Consider the following 22,847-nt stretch of genomic DNA (forward strand, 5'->3'; position numbering starts at 1 on the left):
GTGAGCCAGTGGAACAGTCTCTCCTTTTCCCTCCATCAAGGCACATTCCTGAAAACTGGACATGAACTAACTTTTTTGTTGCCACTTGGTGACACTATAGCGACGACAAGCATGTAAGTTTCCAAGACAAAATCATTGTGTAATGTCTTCATCTTGGGGCTGATTGGAAACTGTACGTCTTCGTCCCAACAACTTTCTTTTGCATGGCACGAGTTGGAAATCATTGGATGGAAGGTTTAAATCATGAAGGATTGGGCTTTTTATACGCTGACAATGTATCAGGGGATTGGTGGAAGTGCTCTGGAGTTCTTTTTAGTCATTCATCTCAAGACAGCAAAAAAACAAAACAAAAAACAACTATGAATTAATAAATTATTTAGAAAGTATTTCTATAAAAGAAAGAGAAGATCAGTATTCATATTTCAAAATAAATCCGAGATGGCATGCTTCCTGTTAAAGTTTTTTGCCTCAGTCCAAACCAGCTTCATTGTAGGGCTTGATATGGTACATGTGCCAACACAAACACTTTTGGCTCCATTAAAAACGTCAACTGTCCATGCCTCGGGTCTAAAAAAACAACTATAAAATGAGATATTTTTCTCATGTAAGTCGTATTTACCATAAGTGGATTGATCCTTTTCGTTCCAGCCATTTCTTTCCAGTTCCTCTGCACTTATTCCAGCTTAAACATTGATTAAAGTGGCAGAGTAATAAGGCTGACACACTGTAATACAGACCTCCTGCTGTGAAACACTCCCTTTTTCCCCCCCATTTGTGAGTAAAAGCAGCAGACACATAGTTGTCTAGTAATTGAATACAACAGCTTATTAACACGGGCCATGCAATAACACATCTGGCTTCTCAGGCGCGTGACTGCCATTCAATCAAGCATATATCCTGCAGCTCCCGATCCTGGATGGAACTGCTTGTGCACACACAAACTTCTTTGCAGTTTACTCAAGTTGGAAGAACTCCTCATGAGCTTTGAAAAGTTTATGGTAACAGTTAGTTGGTTTCACATTAAATATAGTCTGGAAGATGACTAGAGTCTTGGGTCTGCGCTATTAAACTTCCTTATTTTGATGTATTTTCTTTTCTTTTCAGACATCCCAAGGATAATACAGCTTGTACCCATTTGAATAATTGCTGCATATATTTTGCAGTACCTCACAGGGACTTCTCAGAGCTTTGGTGACAGTGTTTTCCATAAAGGGCTGGAGTTATTTCAAAGGGAAAACCAGTTATCTGAATACTCAGTGGTTGTTCTTATGGCCAAGGACGGTCTAACAATTATTTATGAACAAAAAAAAACCATTTCTTTGAACTAGAAACATGAGAATTTAGACCATAAACAATTTGATGAATGGGGAAATGATGAAGATTTTAAAGACCGCAAGAACAGTGCTTTCATCATCTCAGATTGTATTTAATGTCAAACACTCAAATGTCTTCTTTTCAGAAAAAGCAGTGAATGCAATTTACTTTTCTTGTCGAAGCACTGTTCCTTCCCATAAAGCATCTCAAGATCATTCAGCATGTAGTAATTATCTGTCTAATTTGAACTCAACATTTCCTTGCACAGGTAGTCTTTAAAACAGATAAGTTATCTTGAAATGCACTACATCGTTGGAATGCTTTAGTCTTGGCTGTGGGCCCACAACAACAACATAAACACAGATGGTACTTGTGAAGCAAGCGAGTGCTTTAAGAACTGAAAGCAACCTAAAGAAGCTATGTTTTCATGCTACGTGATAAGACCACTGCAATTAATACAGCTGAAGATGAAATTCTGCTTGATAGACTGCACAAGTGTGCTTGCCTTCATGCCGTGTTTTTTAATTAGCTTGGATTATTTGTACTTCGAAAGGGGGAATGTTTTGGCTTGTAATAACTAAAGCTCTTAATCACTGAAGTTCCCCAAGGCTCTATTCTTGGACCATTTTTGCCTCTGTTGTGTTAGCATGTGTTGAAATCATAATATATTAATCTAATGAGTTCGATGAAAACTTCATTTCAGCAGAATGTAGTTTGTAGATGAAAGAGTTTTTGGATGCGTTGTACTTTCGAGAATTCACCATTCAGCTTTAGTTTACAGGTAAGGCTGGCAAGAGTGAAATAAACGGTTTTGCTGTATGTGTTAAATGAGTAGCTGTATGATGCAAAATTGTCAACACCGTTTTTTCTTATCATAAACAGAGCTTAGATAAGAGTTTTAAATCGTTGACTTCACACCGAGATTTTTGAGCAGAGTAGAAACTGTTGAAGAGGAAGAAAACGTACATTTCTAATCTTGGATATGCGTTTTTTTAAGGGTTCCCTGTGAACAGCAAGAGGTTGGATCCCAAATCTAAAGGAAAACCATTCAATGATCCAGATATTACTTTTGATAGTAGGAAGGGGGAATGGTTTTGGTCATATTATATTGTTTCTCTCCACACATTAGCTAGTGTGTGCCAGGCTAGAGCCATCCAACCCCACCCTTACCCTCTTATTTCCATCCTCCACTGAAAATATTGACTTGATTTTGCCTCTTCTCTTGACACCACCTTAACAGCAACGGAACCACAGTGAAGGATATCTATATTACATTCTTGCATCCGTAAGTATAAAAACAATCATCATTCTCATTTTGTGGAATTGTTTTTTTTTTTTTTTTTCATTTGACAATTCGTCTTTAATGGCTGTGTGCTGAGCGATCCAAGTACAACATATCCAATCAGTCCTGTATTTCTTTTTACCAACAAGGATGTCTACCTCGTTAAAAGAGCACACATCACAGATACTACAAAATCATTTTCAATTCACAGCGGCATTTCACATTTATAACAAGGTTGTAAATGACTTAAAATAAAAGATTATATTTGAAGTTTTTTGGCTAACTATTACATATTGTTTTTCGTTTCTTTTTGAGTGGGCTGTTCATAATGAAGCAAGTAGTAGTCCCCTTAAATTATTGTGGAATTATTGACTACAAGGGTAAATTTATGATCCCACAGTCAAAGAGGAATGTCTGGAGGTGCCTTTTTAGTACCTTGATTTTTACATCAAACGCCCGAGGTAGTCAGACCCTATTTGGAGAGTCATTTATGTGTTTTATATTTGAAACCCAGTCAAGTTCCGCAGGGAGATGTTATTTTCAGTTTGCATATTGATTGAACTGTGTAGGAGCTTGAGAATAACAAACTGTTATATAATCTTATTTTAGGGATGGACATTATATTAGTACTCACAAGAGATTTAGCAATGAATCAAATTTATGTCGAGCAAAGCCCGTTCACCAGGGGCGAGAGAAATGACTGCAAGAAAGTGGAATCAAGCCTTCCAAATGTGCTTCTGGTGTTTGGTTACGGATATTTGTAAGGCCGAACACAAACATGATTATTTGGATGCCTAATGTGATTAACTTGGGAGGATGAAAACCTCTATGGACATATTTGGAGTTTGAGCTGAATCAGCTGTAGTCGGATGTTTTTAGTCTAAGAGGTTCCTTCACTTCCTTCACATCAGTTCTAGGACGAGATCAAGGGCAAAAGAACACACTGGCGTGGGTTACTTTGATTAGCTTTGCCAAAAGGCAAGATGTAAAAACCCAGCCAGTGTTGGGGTTATTTTCAACCAATGAAATAGCCTGCCAAAAATTCAACCAGAACTCATGTTTATCATTAGCATTCAACAGAGTGGTAGACTCTGGGGACTTGGCAGGGATGTTTTTTAAACCAAGATTTAAATGATGCCAAATAGATAAAGCAGCTGTCTGGGGGTGGAACCTTCTGCAGAATGCTGATGGCCTTGGCACGAAAACTAAACTACATAACCCTTTATATATTGGTACTCTATTGGCTTTCTACTGGTCAAATTGAAGCTGTTAGCATGTTTAAATCAAGAAAGCAGTAGCTTAAAATGTGCAAATTTAACAATGACAATAAGAAACTTCCCTAAGAGGGCCCCGTTTGACAGGAATCACTCTTGTTGACCAACAAAATATGAAACAGGAAAAACAGAACAAGCATTTGGATACTTCCAGACATAATAGTGATGAATGCTTATTGATTTTTTCTTCTGGCCCCAGGAGACTTTACAATCACCACTTGACTACCTGTTCGTCTGTTGAATTGTTGACATTACTGACATGCAAATGTTATTTTCCGATTGCTGCTTTTACTGTATTTGTTGATATTGCCTTGGCTTTTTTTTTTCAATTACTTGACTCAAGGACTCGAGAAGAGAATATCAGGCTAATTACCGCTTATTTGTCTTTTGATCACGGTCATTTTGTGTCAATTTATGTCATATGAAGCTATGAGTTAACCAAAGTGTGCTAACATTAGCCTGCTAAGATAGCTTGAGTAAAGGACAATTTTGTCCATCGCTTGCGTTTAATGCTCACGCCTTCGTTTGAAAGCAAGTGGAATAGAGAGGGATTGGACTTGCGCCCATGGAGGCTAAACTTTAGCTTTAGGTGGTTTGCACGTGAACAAGAAGGACTAACTCTGGGCCAAAGGAAAGACACTGATACAGCTCCTGTTTTGACAGCCACACAAATTTTTGGCACTGTCTGTACTGCACAACTGGACTGGCTTTCCCCTCACTATTTATTTGTCATGCCTTGACAACTTGCTGCAGTCATCAACTGAGACAGGGCCGCTTCGGCTCTAGCACCCTCTTCTACCCGCCTGCCCTTACACTCCATTCAGTGTTTTTGCTGATGTTGCGAGTATGAACAAGAATAGGTTGAAAGCAGATTTTTATTTCCCAAAGTGCTTGTGGTCCCCGAAGGGAAACCTCGTACTGAAAATGTGTACAGCGCTGTTGTAAGGTGCTCTTGGATTGTTGAGTCAATATAGGCAAACGACTTTGTCATGAAGCTGGAATTTGAACTATTGAGTGTATAAATTGAGCAGAGAAAGTGCAAACATTGCAACAAGACCAACTCACGGGGCCACAGGGCCGCACATTTAACCGGTATTGCCTTCATATTCATAAATACAACCATTTAAGACCCTTTGATTGTAATAGTTGAGTAAAAAACCCTTCATATTTCTCCAAAGAGCAAAAAGTTAATTGATTTTTCCGAAACCTGCCATTTCTCCATTTCCTAAGGAGCGGTTGCTTTTTCTCCCTCTCCCATCTCCTCCGCCTTCCATTTCATTATGACATGTTACGGGTCACTGCAGTATTACAGCACTAAGCTGCCAACAAGCATATCATTTTCCATCAAGATGCCTTTCAGTGGTTGCTGGAGCATTATTGGTTGAAGGAGCAGACAGCGCCTAACGGACCTGAAGTGATAGCTTTGTCGAATAGACACTGGTAGAAAGAACTCCAGAGCTGTAATAGACCCAAGATTCTATGAATAGCAGTGAAGGGGAAATTTACTCAGACACAATAATAGTTTGGTTCAGACTCTATGTAAAGGATTTGGTTTGGGAAATGGAAGGAAAATGACTGCAGAGAAATTGAAACCAATTTTAAAAACCTTCTATTACGTATAAATAGCCACCAAAGAAGACCTCAAAATTGCCAGATTACCCATCAACAACTTTGAGCTTGGAGTTCGCAGGTCAGCATGAGATATTTAAGTATCCAAAAGTATTTTGGCAGATGTAGCATCCAATGAACTGGTACCATATTCTGACTGGGGTGACCCAACTGGGACATTGGTGTATGCAGTGGTGGGATGACGCTTGTGTGAATACCCAAATGTATACTAATCATTTATTTACCCTACTTATTCTACTTTAACTTTTTGAGGCCATTTGTTTGCCTTTTTTGGATAGGTCGGCTGAAGAGAGACAAGTAACGTTGGGAGCCGAGAGTATGGCATGTTTCAAGGGCCGACAGGCACTATAGCTTCTGTTCATGTCGCACAAGGCATAACCACTGATGAACAGTCATAGTCCTTTGTGTGGCACCTGGGGTGGCCAATCAGACTTTAAGGTGTGCCAAAACCCAGAAGGTAAAAGCTCAAACTCTCTGTGAAGTGGGTGATTTGAGCAGACCACTATAGCCTTAGCTCTCCTCAGGAAGTAAAGTATCACCAGATTAAGACAGTATCAAAAAATACAAAATAAAAGCACAAAAATGTTATTCAAATTGTGAAACCATGGAATTTTAAATATGTGATTCAAATTGGGATTAATGATAATTTACTTTATAATTTCAGCATTTAGTCATTTAAAAAAAAAAATATTCATAAAAGTTTGACAGCCCTAAAAACATTAGGGAACAAGTACTCTGATAATTAAATATATTCAAATCTGTATCCATACTTCACCTGAGCTCGTGGACAATTTCAACTTCTCGATAATTCACTTGGGAATTCGGATCCTTGAGCTCACCATCACCTCTGTCTGAGGAAGATTTACACCATGTGGCACTCGCTGTAATAGGCTTGTCCACAATGTCCAGCAGTGATTGATCTCCCCCATCATGCCTCATGTGTAAAAGTCCTTTGATTTACACTTTGTTAATCTTTCTCTACAGTGCACAGGCTGTCGAAGTGATCCCTGGACCTCATTCGGAAAACTTACAATGTCAGCCCTGCTGCTGACTTTCAGGGAAAAGTTACTTCTTAAGCGGTCTGCTGTTTAAGCGAATTTAAAACGAAACATCCGGCTTTCTGTTGCTCTGCAAATTATTCAATGTGAAGCCCCAATCCAGAGACTGGTGGAGTTTAACATCTCTTCAAGAGCTAAGGATGTTGTTAGATGTAACGCTTGTAATACTAGTAAGCTTGTCTCTATGTACATGAGCACAGGTTAAATTAGCCCGAGTCTGACCCCACCCAAGTCTAAACTTCACTGCTTTAATAGCAAATGCACTTGCATGCAGACCCACCTGTCTTTTATAGGGGAATTGGAGATAACACCAATATTAGCTGGAATCCATTCTATGCCAAAAATAACTCCTATGAATAATAGAGACTTAAAACAATCCCATTGTGGCTTGCAGCTTATTGTGCACCAAGATTATGTACAGTTTAACAAGCAGAAGGGGGATTAGACTACCCTAATGTACTTGAAACATATTTTTAATTTAGAAGAAAATATGTGAGGTCATCACACATTGGTGCAATAAACCTTGTTTAATTGTCTATTAATTCAGCCTATAGCATCGTCTGCTTTAAATGAAACCTTAGTTCAGAAATGAACTGTGTGGCACCCTCTGCTTCAAGTCCCGCACCCAAGTATTAGGAAGGAAATGAGGTCTGATTGCTGGAGAGGTGCCAGCTCCTTTCCAGAGCACCGCCGAAGTGCCCTTAAGCAAGCACTCTGACATCACAAGTGCTTCACCTTTGCATCCTCTATGTGCATTTGTGAGTCCTAGCGTATATGGAACTGTGTTGATTGAGAAAACAGGGAGTGAATATTGAAAATACTGGTACTAAAAGTCTTTTTTCTTCTTCTGATATTTCTGAAAATTTTAAAAAAGGACTGTTTTTTTTGTTGTTTTTTTTAAAGATTTATTTTTGAGCTTTTTAGCGGAAATCAGGGACAGAGAGTAATGACATGCAGGAAAGGTGCCACAGGCTGGATTCGAACCCAGGCCAGCTGCATGGACGATTATAGCCTCCATATGTGGGATGCACACAGTCACACCACTGTGACTCCCGCGCCCCTCTTTTCAGAAAATTGACGGACGCTTCTTCCTACTGGAAATAACTGGTAGTGTTTGATAACTTCATTTGAGGGGTCAACACAACAAATGTGTGTCTATAGATCAAATCGGTATCGGCCAAATATCCCACATCAGTCGAAGTATAAGCATGTGTCAATGGTTTCAAGGCTTCATGTTGCTGCCAGAGAACCACTAACAGTTATGTGAATCTTGATTTGGTTTTACACAACAGAACACCCGCTGCTCTGATTAATGAGTCAGGTTAAATAGCAAAAGAAAACCCCAGCTGGTTTAAAATGTGTAGTGTTGATCATAAATCATTCATACTTCTTTGGACACATATTTAGCTTCAAACCAACAGCTGCATTATTCACTAGAAGAAAGGAGGCTATTGGGCTATGCTTTACAGTACTCACTTAAGGAGCATTCTTTTGATGGCTTGTGTTGGCGTTCAAATACATTCATGTGTGGCTCATTGTGTCAAAAGTATTTCTATTTCATATCTTTCAAAGATGCTCTGTAACAATTATAAATCCTGTAAACTGTGACCTCATCATGCATGTGTAACATGTTGTCGCAAAGCTTTCGGTCGCCGTTTGATCCCTTTTATCTTCTCTGCCATTATCCCTCACTTCTTCTCTCCCTCTCTTTTTATGCACCACACACACACACACACACACACACACACACACACACACACACACACACACACACACACACACACACACACACACACACACACACACACACACACACACACACACACACACACACACACACACACACACACACACACACACACACACACACACACACACACAAGTGAAAAGCTTGTGCCGCACACAATAAAGGCGAGTTTAATTAACAGTGAGCGTTTGAAGACAAGTAGTCATACCCTCATTACAGGGCTCAAACCACACACACACACACACACACAAAGACAACGCAGAAAGAACAGTCGGTGACAAACGGATGGACAGCATCTGTTTCTCTATGTCAGTCGGCAGCCCCAGTGCTAATTGCAAATGCCATAAGACACACACACACAAAAAAAAAAAAACGAACATCACAGCAAAGGAGTGTGGAAAACTTTTTATTCCCCCTCAGCTCAGTTTCTTTCTTCTTGCTTTAATGCTCCGGGGGTAAACAAGCGCAAGGGCCCAGTGGCTCGATAAATCACATTACATATGAAGTGCTTCATGCTACGCATGTCTGTGTGAAATTAATCCAAACCATGGGCTTTCTACGAGAATTCGACCGATCAATCGGCCAGCAGATATTAGCATATCCAGTGTCAAGTGGATGACCTTGGTTCAAATCCGAACGTTGGCTCTTTTCTTTCAGGCCATTCCCAACTCTCCTTTTCCACTTTGTTCTGACTCTGTCCACTGCCTTATCTCTAATTAAGGGCATAACAATTCTAATCAACAAATAAATTGGTATCTGTTCGTAACACCCGAACATAACACCCCACTCCCAAACGTACCCACTCCTGCTAATAGCAGCTGTATTCATTTTGCCTAAATATTGTGTAATTTATGTGTTCATTACCAAAGATACCCCCGAAGCGATACGCCATCATCCGTGATACCCTCTGTGTTCATTTGCTGTTTAATTTCATGCAAGCCATTTATCAAGCAGATGCTTCCAATGAGTCCTAAGATTAAGTACCTGTGGTAATGGATGAGACTTTATCACTCGTGAAAAGAGTTGTGTGTTGGGAGGAAGGGGGGAAAAAAATGGCTTCCGACGGTGAAGGTAGATTAATTATAGGTCGAAAGAGAAGTCAAGATCATGTGGAAATGTTTTATTAAGGCACATCAGGGATGATGAAGCGGCTGGAACAGACCGTGTTGTGTATATCAACGTGATTGGTGTGTACATTTTGTAAGCTCTGTATGCAAATCATACGCCGAGGTTTTTTTTTTAAATCGTACATTTCCTTCAAAAAGCCAAAGGCAAGTTTTGTTAAGATGTGCGTTGACAGAGTAATTTAGAGGTCTGTCAAATATGTTTTTAAATAGATTTGTCTGACTTTTGTGTTAACCAAACATGCCAACCATGTTTGAAAAGTACTCAACAGGAAGTTTGTTCTTTGTAATGTCTTGTATTTAAAACTGGAGGTATATCCTGTGACAGCAATGAGCTCCAGTGTCCAAATGAACCCAACAGTTCATAGACAGTATGTCTTCCTGTTTTATAACAACATTGATGACACACGTAATTGAGTATTTTTGGTGCACCAACTTAACAACATCTGGCCAAGAATGCTTGCTAGATTTCAGCCTGTTTGAATGCCACAGTGAAGATGAATAGAAGAATACATCGGAGTGCTAACCTCTACGAACAAACACGATCACGAGTGAGATTCTGACTTTTACAGTCTCATCTCCGAGCTGTCTGAGGCTCTTATAAAACAAAACCGATGGACTCATTTTCATCGCTGTAAAAAGAAAATAAATAAATAAGAGCAGAGGCTCTTTTATAGGCTCTCTGAACTTTACAACATTCACCTTTTTTCATGTCTTACTGAAGAGGAATATCAGTAGGCTGGTGTTATGTGTCTCTATTTCAAAGTAGGTGAGGAGGAATAATGGTGGTCTGAGCTACACGGTGGACCTTCACAAAGAGACCAAACCTCAACAATTAAAACCTGACAATTCAAGGACATTGGTTCAAGTGGTGACTTGTATTATTCATCACTGCGGACGTGGCACTCTTAAAATTTGTGGCTGCTTTGAAGGTTGGAGATTTAGAAAGTTGAACCAAGGCTCTTAATGCAGTAGGTGACTACTCAGAAACTTAGATGCCAGTATTGCAACCATAGTGGAGTTGAAATATACCCAAAGTGACTTAGTCAAATAATACTCACCATCAATGTGAGGACTGATTGAACAGAAAATTTTCACTCCAAACTAAACCAAATGGCAGCTTGTTCCCTGACCCGAGAGCAAGACATACCCTCGACCAGAGTGCTCCGAGACTAGACCATGAGATTGTGGGATCAAGACTGAGTCAAGACCAAGATGAAGGCAGGGCGAGACCGAGACAAGAACAATACCATGAATATCAATGAAAAATCATCATCTTGTGTGCTTAGACCATAAAAGGAGGATTGCGCCATAACGAGGGGGGGAAAAAAATCAAATGAATAAATTAGAGTCACATTTAATGAAATGTGCCAACGACAAAGGTTCTATTTTGGATGACCAAGTAATAAAGCTCAATTAATTTGTAAATTCTTTGAACCAATAAAGGTTTCAGAAGTACTTTTTAAATTTTTTTTAACTGAATTGAAAACTGTTCACCGTGTCTGACCAGGTGAAGTTTATCCATTATCACACTGAATTTAAGCTTCTATGAGGAAATGTTTACTAGTTATGAGACAGTCTTAAACAGTCTGTTGCCTCTTTATCTGACAAAAGCCAAATCGGCATCCAGTAAGATTTATAATGTCTTTGTTTGAATTCTGAACGTCTGCCACTGTTCCTGTGGGTATGTTCTGCGATAAACTTGGTGGTGCCAAAATGAACAAAAACTCCCTCACTGGAGCTTTCATATGAATTTTTGGTTATACAATTTCAAAATGTGGAAAAATCTGTACACAAAATTGTTTTAACGGTATGCATCTGTTTTTTTTCCGGCATACTTTCAAGTCACAATTGAGTCCAAGTAATATTGAGATATATTGTTAATTTATTAAATTTTCTCCACAGCTGCTTGCAGTTATTTCATATCACCATGCTGCAGGCAATCTGAGGTCATTTCAGGATCACGCCACCCATGATTACAGACATGAAAGGCTTTTAAGCCACCCCATGGGGAACTGTTCAAAGGTGAGCCCCTCACAGCTGGACGCCAGTAGGCGAGGGCCGCTCGGGGCTGGAAGATTTAATGACACCATAATATGAAGGGAAATATCAGAACATGTTAAAATGGACATATAGGTTATTTGATCTGTAGATTAAGAGATTTATTAAGGGATGACTTGTGTGCTCTTTTTTTGAAGTTCTTCTGGAAGGGGATTGTAGTCTGCACGAGGATAAAAATAGTCTCAACCCTGGATGGAAAACCTTTCATCAGTACAAACAGAGAAGCAAGAAGTGAGTCATTTTCACATTTTTCATACACAGGCATGGACCTCGGGGCAGAATGTGGGGCAACAAGAAAAATATCTGTATTGTTTGGGAAAAAAATAAACAGCGGAAGCAGACCAATGCGCTAGGAATTCCAAGTTCCAGCTCAAGTTACTGTTCATAATTCATGCATGAGCTCAGTTACAGATCCGAAGCAGTTAACATCGCGGTAAGGAGAGAGCAGCGTGCTCATGAATGATTGACAAGGCGCTTTAGAGTTCACTTCACTTCTTCAGCCATAAACAAGCAGCGCGATGTCGCAGAAAGACTCAAGTTTGCACCGCTGCTCCCCTTCCTGAGATGTGTGTACGTTTCAGACTCAGATTTACAGAAATCCAGATGAATGTAACACGTGCAAATGCTGCAAGAGGACGAAAATTATCCAGGAGGTGAACAGATAAAGACAGAAATATCTCTCTATCAATCTATTATTTAGGATGGGGACTGATCGGCATGAAGCGTCGACACGACCGCTAACTCGTCCTTCCTGCTGATTCACCTCCTCTCCATATGTTCAGTTTATGCACCATGTGTTAACTCAGATCCCTGCTTCGGTTCCATCTGACGAGATCCGAGGATGCTGCTTCGGCTTAATGACATTAAACACGACGAAACTTCCATTTTTCATGAGCTCATCCATCATGCAAAACCTGTTGGAGATTACTTCTCACCCCTTGTTGTCACGAGGGCTCGAGGTCGATTTTGACTGCGTCTTCCTGGTGTTTGTATTGTGGACGTGAACTCAGGTTTCTTTGACATAAAGATGAACAATCAATAAAAGGTTACGATGCATGTAGTTTTCTCTTCACTGGACACAACTTTTGGACAACAGGTGGATTGCTACGAACATTTTGGTTTTCATCCACTTTTCTTTAGATTTTTAAACCAAACATTGGCAAGCCTGCGTGGATTTTCAATATTCATATCTATAAATATTCCCCTGTGATATAAACAAACTTTTTACAGATATTCATGATTATTAAATAGTGAATCTCCATGGCCTCTATTAGGTTTCTCCTCAAATGTATGATATTTTCTTGTATTGTCTGATTACTGAGCAATTGCAAAGGCCAAAAACATTGGTAACATTTTTACAAACAAAGTCTAGACAAAGGAGGTGTCCGTCAAAAAATAATAATTAAAAAAAACCCAGAGAAATGGAGACTTTTGAGTTGTTAACATAAATGGATGTTTTGGCTTGTGAGGGCGGCGAGCTGCTGTGTTTCGGTGGGAGGGCCGACATTGTTCATTCATGATGAATGTGCATTACACGCATGGGCGGCCCCTGAAGCGATTAAACATGAAGTGAAAACGGTTGTCGGTTCCAACAGTTGGGGAGCGCCAGTGAAAAGCAGGCTGAAGTCCCGACGTGTTAGCCCAAGCATATCGTGAGTTGTTTGGATGTTCGAAGCCAGTCAGGGCTGGGCTTCTTTTTTGTTGCCAATTTGGTTGCTGATCTCCTGAATACCATCTTCTTGCAGTTGTTGCTAAAAAAAAAGAGTCTCACAAAGCTGAGAGCTACCTGCTCCAGCTTGGGAGAAGCAGAAGGCATGTTGCGATGGGATACTTGGGATTTCCTCACAAGTCATTATCAATCTGTTGATTGTCTTCCGACATGGTTACAGAGCACACTATGGGGTTAAGGAGCCGGCGGTTTTCTCCCTCATCTTCCCTCTGAGTTCCATGTCTCCTCACAAACTGCACCACACACACAAACTAGCTGACATTTGTGATTACAGTGATTACCAAGCGGTGAAATGAAGTCATATTTTTTGTTTCCAAATAACAGATTGTCAAAGCAACAAATGAATCTGCTCCCACCAGCCATGCGAAATAGACATATTATTTTCAAATTTCAATTGAGTTTCTTTGTGAGGGCTGCTGTCTTGTGGGGCTGCCACTCATGCGATTGTTCTTTCTCGACATCGTTTGCAATCAGGCAGTGAGATGTTGCCGCAGTTTGTCAGAAGGGGGCTTATTTTCACATCTGTCTTCGCCTCTGTTGAAGGAATGTGGTTAATTCACATTCAGATGCCTGTTTGTTTCTGTGTGTTTGCAGAACGTGCAAACATGGTTCAAAATTGGTGAAAGCCAACACTGGGTGTTGACGTCTTGTTCCAGGCCCTATAATCTAGTTTTCTTTTGCAGATTAAAGCATTTATAAACTTATGTACAATGGATGGCACTCAATGGATTTGATTGACAGCTGAAGTTTGACTTGGAAGTAGCCTTGGACAAAACAATCCCAAATTTCCGTCTTTACAATGAGACGCAACTTCAGAGAACATCGAGGCCTTGGCTTTGCTTATAAACCGTGTTAAAAGGATCATTACATCAATGAAGCCTGTTTTACTTTATTGAGCTAAAACCATAACATGTACACATTCTGAACAGGGCTGTCGCGCTAACCGCAAAAATTATGAAACCGCGGTAAAAACAAGACGAAGGTCTGAGCTTGGAGGCAACCGCCATGACTGCATGTGAAGTCCTCTGACCCCACGTCATGTTCAGACACACGAGGCGACTGCAACGCTAGCTAAACCGATCGCAATATTCCAGCGTGAAGCCAGTGAAAAACTGTAAATTTAGAGACAACGTAAAAAAAAATCCCTTAGAGCATCAACAGCAGACGTACAAATTGGGAGAATTTTTAACCACGTATTTATAAGTGACATTAAACTTTATTCTAAACTTTGAACCGAGGGACGAACCACAGAAAGTCAACTCTGTAAGGAGGTTGTTAGGTCAAGCTGATGTGAGATGCAGCCTACAGTAGCTGCAATTCTAATAATAAAATTGAATATTTGTGTGCTTTGGTTGACTGAAAGTTGCAGATTTGAATGCTTGGAGGGTAAAAAGTACTTACCTGCTACGTTTAGATGTCAGTCGGATACAATGAAATAAGATTTCTTTCCTCATTTTCTGTCATAAAAAACAAACAAAAGAGTGCCCAGTGGGTAATACACAAAGCAAAGTGTTTTAAAAAGCTTTTGTGCCATCACTGTCTTCTGATTAAAAATGGATCTACACTCATTACAGTTTCAGGCATTTTTCCTGTCAGCGGAGACACTGTCACGGAAAGGTAATGAAAGAACTGTGAAACCGGTGACAGTTACCGAGGCAAAACAATTTCTCTGCCTGAGATGCAACGGAGAACAAACAACTGATTTCATACTCGACTTCTACTTTATTCATCGCAGGGATCTGAGCTGCCAGTCTACATGCGAAACCTGTATGATTCCAAAATCCTCCAACAAAGCGATAAGTAAATCCCGACCCGTGAACTGTGGCACGGGCTGATAATGTCTTATCCAAAGCTATTTGAACCCAAAGCAGGTTGAAAGACATTCAAGTCTCTTTAAAGCCTCTGGGCTTGTCAAGACTGTTTCCTTTGGAAAAATGATTCTGCTTTTATTTTTTTTATATTTCATCTTGGCTGTTTTTCAATGTCAAACTGTAATAATCAAAATGTGCCATTCACGTTGGATTGATTCAGCTGCAGTAAACAGCTGAATCAAACTAACCCTAAACAGAAATGAATATGAAATAGGGAAATTCAAGCAGCAGTGGGTAATTCACAAACAAATACTTCACGCTTCACTTTCATGAGATGTCGCACTAACCCAAAGTCCTCCAATACTACTGCCAGCAGCGATTCTAGAGTCTGGTGGGGCCCTACTTCATTTGAGGGGCCCTCTAACCAGTGCCTATCACCATTTTGTCTGTCTTTTTCTGTTTATCTCCTAGACTTATTATTCCTTCATTTCTTCTTCTTTTTTTTTTTACTACAGTTAACACACTTTCAGTTATCACAGCAATGCATGTAATGGTTAGGAGAGTGAGTGCTGTCAGGTGGGGCCCACTAAGGGAGGTTTCCTAATGTCATTGCAACATTTGTACATGTTGAGTTACTGCTTTGTTTGAGGTTTGTGAGCCCTCAGGGGCCCCTTACAAGTATAATCACAACAGTACACACTGCAACAGCATCGCAGCTTTGCAGTAGAAATTCCCACTTATTTATGTAGCAGTCTTTGATGAGACGTATGTTGTTACCATAACAACAATAAACACACTGTTTAGAAGACGGTCTTTCTCCCTCAGATTTGCTCCAGCTATAAATACTGTAAGATTACAGAGTCAAGTGGGTAGATGCTTTTTTGGCGTCTTGTTGGCATTTTTGGTATTATTTGTACACATAGACTGCTTTTCCTTGACTGAAGGACAAAGACTGTCACATGGAGAAACTATATAATAATGGCAATTACAGTAAGCTTGCCATTTGCATGTTGGGAAATTTCTGCTCATGCCATACCTTTAACAATTGGTGATGTGTAAAAGGGATATGACCAATAACCGTATCTCTTTGTGTCTTGCCACTAGTAGTAATTCTCTTGTGAAGATCAACCATCAGTTTTGGGTTGATCAGTTTTTGCAGCTGCTGTACTTTAAATTACAACACATGGCTGAGTGAATTTCCAGCGCTGTTTTTGATCCTTCCTGTCCCCAAACAGTAAGTCTTGGATCTCCATTTGTCTTGGGATTCACAACATTGCATCAAAAGAGACGGTTAATAGTCCAGAAGTGAAATTGTTCTGTACTGGAGAAGCCCCTAATTTCCCAGGGGATGGAATCCACTCCTTTACAAAGGCCACAAGTCACTCAGCCACTCCAATGAAGTGGCTTGATGCACATTGTTTGGCTCAGACCGTGGCTGTGACTGAAAACTACAGCGACAGTTTGTATAACTTAAATATCCTTTTTCTTGTCTGTTGAAGGTACAGAACACAACTTAGAATAAATCCGTGTATGGTATAACCTTTAGATTTGTTGATGTCTAAAAATGTAGAACTGGCTCAGTTACCTTTTGCTACCCTCCAGTAACTGACTTCTCATGAGGAGCAGCTGAGACCACAAAGACTGGTCTACTGAAGTGATACAAAGGTCACTCATTGCCAACTATTTTTATGTGCAACAACAGTTTTAGTGAACTTACAAACATTTACAAACAATCCACCTTTTTGCGAGTCCAGCATCTTAAATTTGACGATTTTCAGCTTAGTGCTTTGGGAAACCACGACGAGCATAAAGCAGAAGCAGAGCACTTCTGCCCCTGGTGTATTTGAATGATATGTTGTGCTGATGTGATCATCTTTGGGTGGTTTTTGACCGTTTGGCCACATTTTGCCAATCATCATGCTGGTCAGCCTATTGGTGAATCTACATCTTTGGGGTATGCCCCCCAATTTTAAAAAAACTATCACCTGAAAAAAGTCTCTGAAACATTCTGATTTAGTCCATGTTTCATGCTGGCATATCTCTCCTTTTTGGCACAAGGATATATACTGTATGTCCGGATAATAATACACATACTGATGTATTATCCTAGTATCCTATTATCCAATCCTTTGTTGCAGCCATAGCTACAACCTTGATAGAAACTCTGAACAGCACAGAATGCCAGCCACACTTGAAAGCTTTTTCCTCTTGCCTTCGGTTGTTGCACAGCGTGTGCCTCACCACCCCTGCGCAGCACAGGCAGTTGGTTGGTTGTAACCTGCTAAGTGCTCTGAGATATCTTGCCACTCTGCTCTCTCCATTCTGATGACAAATACTGAGGCAAAAGGGGCACCACAGGTGAACAGCATCCTGCCTTTCCACCAAGTGTGCCAAGGGAGACGTATGTAAAGGGCAGCTAAGAGCTCAGTCTGGCAGCTGATAGCTCATCATTTTATGATGGGTTTAAATGTCTCACAGTTCCTCAGAACATAGCACTGGAGCGTCAGGGGTTAGTTAGTGCACTTTTCCATTGATGTTTTACAAAGGCCCTTGTAATTAAGTGCCCTATGGTTTGGTTTTAAAGTGGAATTTGTAAGCATCCATCACTTGGATGGAACTTCATCTCGCCTAAGGATTGCAATATTACAAATTTAAGATACCAACTAAGCCATGACATCCATTCATTTGGCTCTGATTGGCTGTAATCACAGCTTGGTGTGTGTTGCAATAAGGAACAACGCCGTGACTGTGTTGGCTTATGATGCAATGGCAGCAACATTCAACAGATACAGGATCTTTGGTACAGAACTGCCTAAGTGCATCTTTAGCTGATTGGATTTGAAACACTCATATTTCATTTGAGAACAAACTTATTTGATGTAAAAGTGCAATATTTGATATCAAATGTGAAGGCTTGAGGTCGGATTATGTAAAGCATGATAATGACTTTAAAGTTTAACTTGTTTGACTCCAGCAGCAGTCAAGTGCTGTTCATTTCGCTTGGGTAAATTGAACTCTGGATGTGCATGGTTTTACTAAAACATCTTCTATTTGAAGTCTGGTGTGATTTTAAATAGTTATATTTGCAAATTAAATAATTGGATGATTGCATTAAACATTCATAATTTCACAGAATCATCATAGACAAATCCTTTCTGCATCAAATTTGAAATTCATGCCAATACACTCTTAAAAGGCTTTTTATGAATATGTAACCAGGAGTGTTGTACTGAATAGAAAAAGTCGTGAATACAAGCTCCATGCTGCTGCTGCACACACTGGAAGGACTCTCAACGTTGGCCTTTTTTTTTATTCCCAGATTCTGATCTCTCTTTTCTTTTATGCAGTGGAGTTCATACTGTATGTGCCTCCTCAGCTAACACAGTCTTTTTCTGCATTCTGCTCCCGTCAGTTCATCTGCCACGTAATGTGTTTGTCAGGCATGGAGGCCCCCGAGCTCGGCCGGGCTGAACTCCAGCCATACGTCTTTCTTTCATTACTTTGTCATAGGGATCCAGTGCCCTCCAACACCAGCCATTAATCCTACGCCAAGTCCCCACCTCTGAGTCCCATTTCTGTTTGCGAGTTGAGCCTTTCCTGGCCATGGTGTTTGCACTGGAAATGGCCCTAAGCCACATGCATTGTTCCTTGATCTGCACTTTCAAGGATACCATGTAAAAAGGCTTCATACTGAGCCTGTTATTGCCCAAACGGATGCATTTACAAGCTAATGCTAAAAATGTTTACCAGACGGAGTTCCCAGCAGCTGTACAAAACACACCCAGGCAAATCAAACCGAGGTCTAAGGTTAGGGTTAGAGGTCAAATCAAGTGAATATGATCAAAATGTGAAGGAAATGAAAGCTCTCCCAGACTAAAGGATAATCCCCTTTCAACAATACAAACAGGAAGTGCAGCTCCAAGGGACGCCATTTTTCTGATGGAACTTGTTCATGCATAGAAATGCCTATTTAATGACTAATGGTTTATGTAATTGCTTTGGCTATAGAATGCATGCTAGCCTGTCACATAAATCATTGTATAAGACATTGGGGAGGAAAACCCAAGGGTTCTTATGTTGATTTACCGTCTTCATGTTGGGTACAATCTGCCATTTTTCAGCAACTAAATGCCCCCCAGCCTGACACATGCTTGGAATTATTATGCTGCATTCGTAGCACAATGTTTTGCATTGTTTTTAAAGCCATTTGCTTTAAAATATCTTTGTGAAGCTCTCAAGAGAGATTATTATGTAGATAGATACTGTAATTGGTATCCAGGGGTTGCTCATTGGATTGTAGCATTCTTTTCCTAAATAAATCATACACGTGTCTCTTTCACTGGCTAAGCTTTGTATATATTACCTTTTAAAAATGGTAGTCAATTATTATGGCTGCATTGGTTAAATCATCATAGACATTTTGCAAAGGTGGTATATCTTATGCCACAAAATAGATGATTGAAAGTGGAGCCATTTTAGCTGGAACGTTGATCACTGACTTGCCTCCCATCTTTCTTTAGTGGTGAACAGTTGGAAATACACGAGGTCATTAGGCAGAGAGTGGTTTGAAGCTTTGCTCACGGCCTGGTTCTAGGTTAAAACTCATTCAGGGCATTACTACAATAATAGCCTGAAGAAAAGTGGGACTCAGACCTTCATATTCAGGACTTAAGTTACATATCTTGGTGATTTAATCGCAATGACAACAATTAAGAACAACATTGCAAAACATCGGCTTAATTTGGCGGAAAAACCCCATTGACAGAATTAATTATTACATTGTGTTGTCAGCCATACTTACTCCATCCTGTGTAATGTGACGGGTGAAGCATTAACGGTGTCTAAGCAGGATGAATTATTCATGATTTCACTGCACATATCCATTAAATGCTTGTTACAATTACTTGACACTAATAAATGTACATTATGATTGGGAGTGATGGCTGGAATCACAAAACATTGCGAGTCGTGAGAGATAGAGTGAGACCTCCCGGTGACATAAGGGGGCAGACGGTGATGCAAAGCGCTTGTTTGATAGCTTTAGTGGATTAATGGCGGAGAGAGGAAAATGACGATTATCCCAGTGAATTAAACCAATGTCTGCTTTGGCCAGATGCCAAAGTAACTTGAATATTTCATACCTTTGATGCCACGGTGTGATATAATGAAAACATTGGTGCACAGCTCGCTGATGCTGGAGCGATTGCCTCTTGAGATCATTTATACACAAGTGGCAGCAAATGTATTCCATCCTCCGAGAGAGGGAGGTGTGTTGCATTATTGAGCATCGGGATTATCTTTGTTTACCGCATTGCTACCCTTAATCTCCCTTTATCCGGAATCCCCACCCCGAGTATGACAAATGTATTTATAATTTGGTTAATTTGTGTTAAGATGTGTGTGTACAAAGCGGGCTTGGTTTGCTTGAATGCCCTTCACTTTTCCTCTCAGCGGCAGGAAGAGGAGAAAAAAAAAAAAAAAAAAGTAGGAACACTCCTCACTCATCTGCTGTTTTCCCATGCATACCAATAGGCCCAAATCGATGGCATCTTTTAATTGAAAATAGATGGAGCCGTTTATATGCAGCCTGATCTGCTGCACCTTTAGCCCCGCTCCTCCAACGCTCTGCGATTGCAGATATATGTGCTCGACTTAAAAAATGTTGTCTGTTTGTTGGCGGTACAAATCTGCTCTGCTTGTTTCTGCGAGTTGATGCTATGAAAAGCTGGGATTTAATGTCATTAGTCAGAGACGGGATGTTTAATCATCCCTCCGCTCACTTATTGATTTGCCATTAGTCGACAACTATTTAAAGAAAACTCTTGAATTGAATCTCAAGCTTCGGCCGACGGCGTCTCTTAATCACCATTGGACGACCTTGGACTTGTTTAGTCGTATCACAACACCATATCACACGTTCCAGATGCCTCGCCCCTGCACTTCCTCGGGACTATACATCATTGCAAAATGCCCAGAAGGGTCTTTTGATTGTGCTCCTGAGAGCACATATGGGATTCATGAGGGAACATAAAAAAAAAAGTGAGAAGACAGAGAAGCTACACAACAGCACGATGAGAATGGCTCCCAGGTGCACCACTGCTGTGTGCAACTATTGTTTTTTTCATCACTGCGAGTAAACCTCAGTGCCTTTGTGAAGCCACAACTGTGGAAATAATTCTGAACTCTGGGATCACTCCATTCATCGTGGAATAAATTTGTGTTAATAGGTTTGTTATCCATCATTCATAGACACTTTTTTTTGTGTTGGTTCTGCAGAGGGTGGTGGAGCTGGTAACAGGTGAGGTATCTGCCTGACAGCTCCAGTACTGACCAGGACCATGAAAAGAAGTTTCTGCACTGGCTCCCGATGCAATTTTAAAAACAATTTAAAATATGTGACGGTGGGCAAAGATACCTTTCTTTCAGGGGCGTGTCCAGAGAGCAGTCTCGGGGTGTCACAGGCCCCCTGTGAGACTTTAATTGAAATGTACTATTTAGGCTGTGTTGAAACCAGCTGTTTTAATCCTTGAGGGATTCAGCTTGGAAGATGCATGTGTGGCCGTTATCTTGTGTTACTTAAACGTTTACACGTTTACTCCAGTGATGTTTGCGATTGGAGTGTGCTGAATTACTCGTGAAGCAGACGCTTGTGAAAACCTCCACGGTGTGAGTGACTCTTTAGGCTGAAACCGCTTCCAATGATATGTAATAAAAACCCCTTAATGACTCCTTTTTTTTAAAAAAAATAAGCTTTTGCATGCCTGTGCTAAAATGTGATCTGCTGTAAGACTATTACCGATTTAATCTCCTTTAATGAGCTTCATGTAATTACCAATATGCACTTTCCGTGCTATAGTACCTCTCAACTGCACACACAAACATATAGCATGATGTAAAGCTTGCCTATATATCCTGACAGATATTGAATCCCTTTCGCCTGGCAGATGTTTGGTTGTCACACACTATGATACATTGCATGTCAGAGGTAATTCTAACCTAGATTTCTCTCCAGACGAGCACGTTTGCCTTCATTTCTTGCGAGCAGTGCGGAGCGAGCGGCGTTGCCTGTCGGGGTGACGTATCACGATTGGCGTTTTCTGCTTGAGTGGTGGCTATATGATCACCCCATCCTCACACACTACACGTGAGAGGGGTTTTTAAGGGAACATTCATTACTGTGGTTCATATTCAGAATCCAACAAGTCCGTGTGAAGTAACTCGAGGAGTAAATGCAGGTCTCACTGCTGTCCCACCAACAAGCAGAGCAATACATTTCATGTCTGACATGTTAAAGTCTTGTCTTCTTAAACTCTCTGTAAATGTTTCAACACTTTCTCCCTCTTCTGGCTGATTGTTTCTGTAGTCTTTCTATGCCCTGCCGTGTTTGTATGGCTTCCTACCAAAGATAACAAGGTCAGCAGGAGTTAAGAACAATATGCTACCAATGGCTCTGTCTTGGAAAGGCTTGAAAGCTCTGTGGAGGGCTAAAAAACACATCTCCAGGGCCTCTCCTTCATCCTAACTGTTCAGTATTGCACTGAGTGACCCGAAGACCCAAAGTAACAAAGAAAGAAGGGGGTGAGGAGAGAGAGTGCAAATCGGCGAAACTTAACATGTGCGGAATAAACTATTGCGATTCATGTAGCGCCTTCTGTTGGTGGAAAAAAACCCGCAGATGAAATACAAATTAAATTCTATTTGGCTGGTGAATAAACGGAATTATCAGCACATATCTGCAGAAAAACTGACCCGATATCGATAGTCACTTGATTCTCAAATATCGGTCGATATTATCGGCTGGCCAATATTATCGGTCGA

Source organism: Symphodus melops (assembly GCF_947650265.1).
Source record: "Symphodus melops genome assembly, chromosome: 23".
Lineage (NCBI taxonomy): Eukaryota > Metazoa > Chordata > Actinopteri > Labriformes > Labridae > Symphodus > Symphodus melops.